This window comes from Carassius auratus, unplaced genomic scaffold (genome assembly GCF_003368295.1).
Source record: "Carassius auratus strain Wakin unplaced genomic scaffold, ASM336829v1 scaf_tig00215888, whole genome shotgun sequence".
Taxonomy (NCBI): domain Eukaryota; kingdom Metazoa; phylum Chordata; class Actinopteri; order Cypriniformes; family Cyprinidae; genus Carassius; species Carassius auratus.
In genome coordinates, this window is record NW_020528295.1 from 40,071 (window position 1) to 46,070 (window position 6,000).

At 45.3% G+C, this 6,000-nt stretch overlaps 8 non-coding genes across 8 annotated transcripts; all 8 read right to left on the bottom strand.

Annotated features, from left to right (window-relative positions):
• Positions 1-111: 111 nt before the first annotated feature.
• On the bottom strand, positions 112-184 carry trnav-uac (transfer RNA valine (anticodon UAC)). The gene has a single exon. It is a non-coding gene; the product is annotated as a tRNA-Val (tRNA).
• Positions 185-789: 605 nt separating this feature from the next.
• trnav-cac (transfer RNA valine (anticodon CAC)) lies at positions 790-862 on the bottom strand. Its single transcript has one exon. It is a non-coding gene; the product is annotated as a tRNA-Val (tRNA).
• Positions 863-984: 122 nt separating this feature from the next.
• trnav-aac (transfer RNA valine (anticodon AAC)) lies at positions 985-1,057 on the bottom strand. The gene has a single exon. It is a non-coding gene; the product is annotated as a tRNA-Val (tRNA).
• A 1,916-nt stretch (positions 1,058-2,973) lies between these two features.
• Positions 2,974-3,046, bottom strand: trnav-cac (transfer RNA valine (anticodon CAC)). Its single transcript has one exon. It is a non-coding gene; the product is annotated as a tRNA-Val (tRNA).
• Positions 3,047-3,169: 123 nt separating this feature from the next.
• trnav-aac (transfer RNA valine (anticodon AAC)) lies at positions 3,170-3,242 on the bottom strand. The gene has a single exon. It is a non-coding gene; the product is annotated as a tRNA-Val (tRNA).
• A 1,253-nt stretch (positions 3,243-4,495) lies between these two features.
• trnav-uac (transfer RNA valine (anticodon UAC)) lies at positions 4,496-4,568 on the bottom strand. Its single transcript has one exon. It is a non-coding gene; the product is annotated as a tRNA-Val (tRNA).
• Positions 4,569-5,174: 606 nt separating this feature from the next.
• trnav-cac (transfer RNA valine (anticodon CAC)) lies at positions 5,175-5,247 on the bottom strand. Its single transcript has one exon. It is a non-coding gene; the product is annotated as a tRNA-Val (tRNA).
• Positions 5,248-5,370: 123 nt separating this feature from the next.
• trnav-aac (transfer RNA valine (anticodon AAC)) lies at positions 5,371-5,443 on the bottom strand. The gene has a single exon. It is a non-coding gene; the product is annotated as a tRNA-Val (tRNA).
• Between the last annotated feature and the right edge of the window lie 557 nt (positions 5,444-6,000).

Sequence of the window (6,000 nt, forward strand, 5' to 3'; positions counted from 1 at the left end):
TCAACTTTACCTTTAGTGACTGTATTAATGCCTATTGGCCGCAAAGCCTTGGAAGCGTTGAGTTCCTCCTGAACAGAAACCCACCTGAACAATTTTGAAAAAGAGATCCAGTGTTCCCGCCCAGTTTCGAACTGGGGACCTTTCGCGTGTAAGGCGAACGTGATAACCTCTACACTACGGAAACCTGTGGCAAAGGTGTCAGATCTTTTCATCTCATGCATCTTGGAGCGGGAATCAAATTACAAATTGCGTTGCGCTCTTCAGTTCGCAAATACCTTCTATTTTTAGCAGCAAACCGAGAATTTCTCCAGTTGTTTGCGGGAATCCTCTGTGGCCATTTCTTCTTTGCTTTTTTCCCCACTTTCATTTAATGTATGTATATTTATGTGTTGTACTAAATATTGGGTCTTTGAGTGCACCGGCCATCTGTTCATCTAAACTACCAGGTCAAAAGTACAGAGTACTGTCTGCGTGGGTATTACCGCTGCCTAGTGTGGCTTAATAATTATCTCTACACCTGTGTAAAGACGGGCCTTCGTGATGCAGAGCTGCTGCTCAACAGAGGGCCACTCAGGCAAATCTCTTTTTTCGTGTTCCTCAGAAGAAAGCCAGACAGGCTTGGAATGTCACAGTTGTGGGATAGGTTTAGGTCAAACAATGACTGCTCTTTCATTTCTGCATCAACTATACCTTTAGTGACTGTGTCCATGCCTCTTGGCCGCAAAGCCTTGGTAGAATTGAGTTCCTCCTCAACAGAAACCCACCTAAACGATTGTGAAAGAGATTCAGTGTTCCCGCCCAGATTCGAACTGGGGACCTTTCGCGTGTGAGGCGAACGTGATAACCACTACACTACGGAAACCCACTTCCTAAGCAAGTCCGAAATCATTGTGTGCAGGCTCAGCAAATGCGCATAAAGGCTAAACCTTCTGAAGCCAACTGTCGGCTCAAAGGGGTTCATACATTTCTTCAAAAGGGGACAGCTGTTTCTGCTCGGTTTCGAACCGAGGACCTTTCGCGTGTTAGGCGAACGTGATGACCACTACACTACAGAAACTCCACAGTCTAACGCTAGAGTGCTTTTGGGCGAATATTTATACTGTGATGTGCCCGAAAGCAAATAGACAATCGGCGTAATTCCCACGCACAAGAGGACAGAGTTCATTCGGCCTGGCAGTCTATGCAGAGTTTCCTGAAACGCTACCCTTGACTTACCTCGGAATTAAACACTTGCAGCTTGATATCAAGCTGAAACCTGCCTTCCTGTGCTAGTCTCAAACTAACAAACCCAAAGTTTCAAGAACACAGGAGAAACTCGATAAATTCTCTTGGTGATTTTTGTTGGTCAAATTTTCGAGTTTCTCCAATCTTCTTGAAACTTTTAGTTTTTTTGAGCCGAGATTTCAAGTTTCTCCAATCTTATTGAAACTCAACACAGGGGTAGCACGTGTCCAGACTAGCATGGGAAATCAGGTTTTAGCTTGATATCTCTTCAGAAAGCTGAGACATGGACTTGCCACGTACAATCTATCCCATTGTAAAAAAACAGACTGTTTGTGGTCAGTGGAATTCCGAGGGTTTAACACCTCTGGGTGCTTCGGGAGTATGCGAGGAGCCACCTGAACAGGTTTATTGGCAGATTCGTTGACCATTGTGTTGAATTTCAAGAAGGTTAGCCATGTGTTAGAAACTGCTACGGCTTGCATCGTTTTATCAGAAAATAACACTCCAGATGGATGTGTTTTAAAGTTCGCCAAGGGGATAAAAAGGCTACTTGTGGGCACGTAGGGGATCAGGGGGACACATAGACAGCTTGCGGTCACAGTTGTTGTATTACCAGCGGACAGAAGCGCAATTAGTGGTCACATAGGCGGTGAGAGGGACTGATGGGCTGTTTGTGGTGACACAGGTGATCATTGGGACAGACAGGGCCGGCGCGCAGGGGTCTAAGGAGGGCCTGCCCGTACCCCCTTTTAGACACCCCTTGAGACCCTGCCTTTACGTGATGGCCTAGGTGGAATAAGACCCTTACACAAAGAGGACAGAGTTCATTCGGCGTGGCAGTCTACGCAGCGTTTCCTAAAATCTTCGTCTTTGGTGTTTCTCAGAAGAAAGCCACACAGGCTTGGAATGTCACAGTTGTGGTTAGGTTTAGGTCAAACAATGACTGCTCTTTCATTTCTGCATCAACTTTACCTTTAGTGACTGTATTAATGCCTATTGGCCGCAAAGCCTGGAAGCGTTGAGTTCCTTCCTGACAGAAACCCACCTGAACAATTTTGAAAAGAGATCCAGTGTTCCCGCCCAGTTTCGAACTGGGACCTTTCGCGTGTAAGGCGAACGGATAACCTCTACACTACGGAAAACCTGTGGCAAAGGTGTCAGATCTTTCATTCTCATGCATCTTGGAGCGGGAATCAAATTACAAATTGCGTTGCGCTCTTCAGTTCGCAAATACCTTCTATTTTTAGCAGCAAACCGAGAATTTCTCCAGTTGTTTGCGGGAATCCTCTGTGGCCATTTTCTTCTTTGCTTTTTTCCCCACTTTCATTTAATATATGTATATTTATGTGTTGTACGAAATATTGGGTCTTTGAGTGCACCGGCATCTGTTCATCTAAACTACCAGGTCAAAAGTACAGAGTACTGTCTGCGTGGGTATTACGCTGCCTAGTGTGGCTTATAATTATCTCTACACCTGTGTAAAGACGGGCCTTCGTGATGCAGAGCTTGCTGCTCAACAGAGGGCCACTCAGGCAAATCTCTTTTTTCGTGTTTCCTCAGAAGAAAGCCAGACAGGCTTGAATGTCACAGTTGTGGGATAGGTTTAGGTCAAACAATGACTGCTCTTTCATTTCTGCATCAACTATACCTTTAGTGACTGTGTTCATGCCTCTTGGCCGCAAAGCCTTGGTAGAATTGAGTTCCTCCTCAACAGAAACCCACCTAAACGATTGTTGAAAAGAGATTCAGTGTTCCCGCCCAGTTTCGAACTGGGGACCTTTCGCATGTGAGGCGAACGTGATAACCACTACACTACGGAAACCCACTTCCCAAGCAAGTCCGAAATCATTGTGTGCAGGCTCAGCAAAATGCGCATAAAGGCTAAACCTTCTGAAGCAACTGTCGGCTCAAAGGGGTTCATACATTTCTTCAAAAAGGGGACGGCTGTTTCTGCTCGGTTTCGAACCGAGGACCTTTCGCGTGTTAGGCGAACGTGATGACCACTACACTACAGAAACTTCCACAGTCTAACGCTAGAGTGCTTTTGGGGCGAATATTTATACGTGTGATGTGCCCGAAAGCAAACTAGACAAATCGGCGTAATTCCCACGCACAAGAGGACAGAGTTCATTCGGCCTGGCAGTCTATGCAGAGTTTCCTGAAACGCTACCCTTGACTTACCTCGGAATTAAACACTTGCAGCTTGATAATCAAGCTGAAACCTGCCTTCCTGTGCTAGTCTCAAACTAACAAACCCAAAGTTTCAAGAACACAGGAGAACTCGAAAATTTCTCTTTTTGATTTTTGTTGGTCAACTTTTCGAGTTTCTCCAATCTTCTTGAAACTTTTAGTTTTTTTGAGCCGAGATTTCAAATTTCTCCAATCTTATTGAAACTCACCACAGGGGTAAGCACGTGTCCAGACTAGCATGGGAAATCAGGTTTTAGCTTGATATCTCTTCAGAAAGCTGAGACATGGACTTGCCACGTACAATCTATCCCATTGTAAAAAAACAGACTGTTTTGTGGTCAGTGGAATTCGAGGGTTTAAACACCTCTGGGTGCTTCCGGGAGTAAGCGAGAGCCACCTGAACAGGTTTATTGGCAGATTCGTTGACCATTGTGTTGAATTTCAAGAAGGTTAGCCATGTGTTCTAGAAACTGCTACGGCTTTGCATCATTTTATTCAGAAAATAAACACTCCAGAATGGATGTGTTTTAAAGTTCGCCAAGGGGATAAAAAGAGCTACTGTGGGGCACGTAGGGGATCAGGGGGACACATAGACAGCTTGCGGTCACAGTTTTTGTATTACCAGTGGACAGAAGCGCAATTAGTGGTCACATAGGCGGTGAGAGGGACTGATGGGCTGTTTGTGGTGACACAGGTGATCATTGGGACAGACAGGGCCGGCGCGCAGGGGTCTAAGGAGGGCCTGCCACGTACCCCCTTTTAGACACCCCTTGAGACCCTGCCTTACGTGATGGCCTAGGTGGAATAAGACCCTTACACAAGAGGACAGAGTTCATTCGGCGTGGCAGTCTACGCAGAGTTTCCTAAAATCTCGTCTTTGGTGTTTCTCAGAAGAAAGCCACACAGGCTTGGAATGTCACAGTTGTGGGTTAGGTTTAGGTCAAACAATGACTGCTCTTTCATTTCTGCATCAACTTTACCTTTAGTGACTGTATTAATGCCTATTGGCCGCAAAGCCTTGGAAGCGTTGAGTTCCTCCTGAACAGAAACCCACCTGAACAATTTTGAAAAAGAGATCCAGTGTTCCCGCCCAGTTTCGAACTGGGGACCTTTCGCGTGTAAGGCGAACGTGATAACCTCTACACTACGGAAACCTGTGGCGAAGGTGTCAGATCTTTTCATCTCATGCATCTTGGAGCGCGAATCAAATTACAAATTGCGTTGCGCTCTTCAGTTCGCAAATACCTTCTATTTTTAGCAGCAAACCGGGAATTTCTCCAGTTGTTTGCGGGAATCCTCTGTGGCCATTTCTTCTTTGCTTTTTTCCCCACTTTCATTTAATATATGTATATTTATATGTTGTACGAAATATTGGGTCTTTGAGTGCACCGGCCATCTGTTCATCTAAACTACCAGGTCAAAAGTACAGAGTACTGTCTGCGTGGGTATTACCGCTGCCTAGTGTGGCTTAATAATTATCTCTACACCTGTGTAAAGACGGGCCTTCGTGATGCAGAGCTGCTGCTCAACAGAGGGCCACTCAGGCAAATCTCTTTTTTCGTGTTCCTCAGAAGAAAGCCAGACAGGCTTGGAATGTCACAGTTGTGGGATAGGTTTAGGTCAAACAATGACTGCTCTTTCATTTCTGCATCAACTATACCTTTAGTGACTGTGTTCATGCCTCTTGGCCGCAAAGCCTTGCTAGAATTGAGTTCCTCCTCAACAGAAACCCACCTAAACGATTGTGAAAAGAGATTCAGTGTTCCCGCCCAGTTTCGAACTGGGGACCTTTCGCGTGTGAGGCGAACGTGATAACCACTACACTACGGAAACCCACTTCCTAAGCAAGTCCGAAATCATTGTGTGCAGGCTCAGCAAAATGCGCATAAAGGCTAAACCTTCTGAAGCCAACTGCCGGCTCAAAGGGGTTCATACATTTCTTCAAAAGGGGACAGCTGTTTCTGCTCGGTTTCGAACCGAGGACCTTTCGCGTGTTAGGCGAACGTGATGACCACTACACTACAGAAACTCCACAGTCTAGCGCTAGAGTGCTTTTTGGGCAATATTTATAGTGTGATGTGCCCGAAAGCAAATAGACAATCGGCGTAATTCCCACGCACAAGAGGACAGAGTTCATTCGGCCTGGCAGTCTATGCAGAGTTTCCTGAAACGCTACCCTTGACTTACCTCGGAATTAAACACTTGCAGCTTGATATCAAGCTGAAACCTGCCTTCCTGTGCTAGTCTCAAACTAACAAACCAAAAGTTTCAAGAACTCAGGAGAAACTCGAAAATTTCTCTTGGTGATTTTTGTTGGTCAAATTTTCGAGTTTCTCCAATCTTCTTGAAACTTTTAGTTTTTTTGAGCCGAGATTTCAAATTTCTCCAATCTTATTGAAACTCACCACAGGGGTAGCACGTGTCCAGACTAGCATGGGAAATCAGGTTTTAGCTTGATATCAAATTACAAAATGCAAATTGCGTTGCTCTTCAGTTCGCAAAACTACCTTCTATTTTTAGCAGCAAACCGAGAATTTTCTCCAGTTGTTTGCGGGAATCCTCTGTGGCCATTTCTTCTTTGATTTT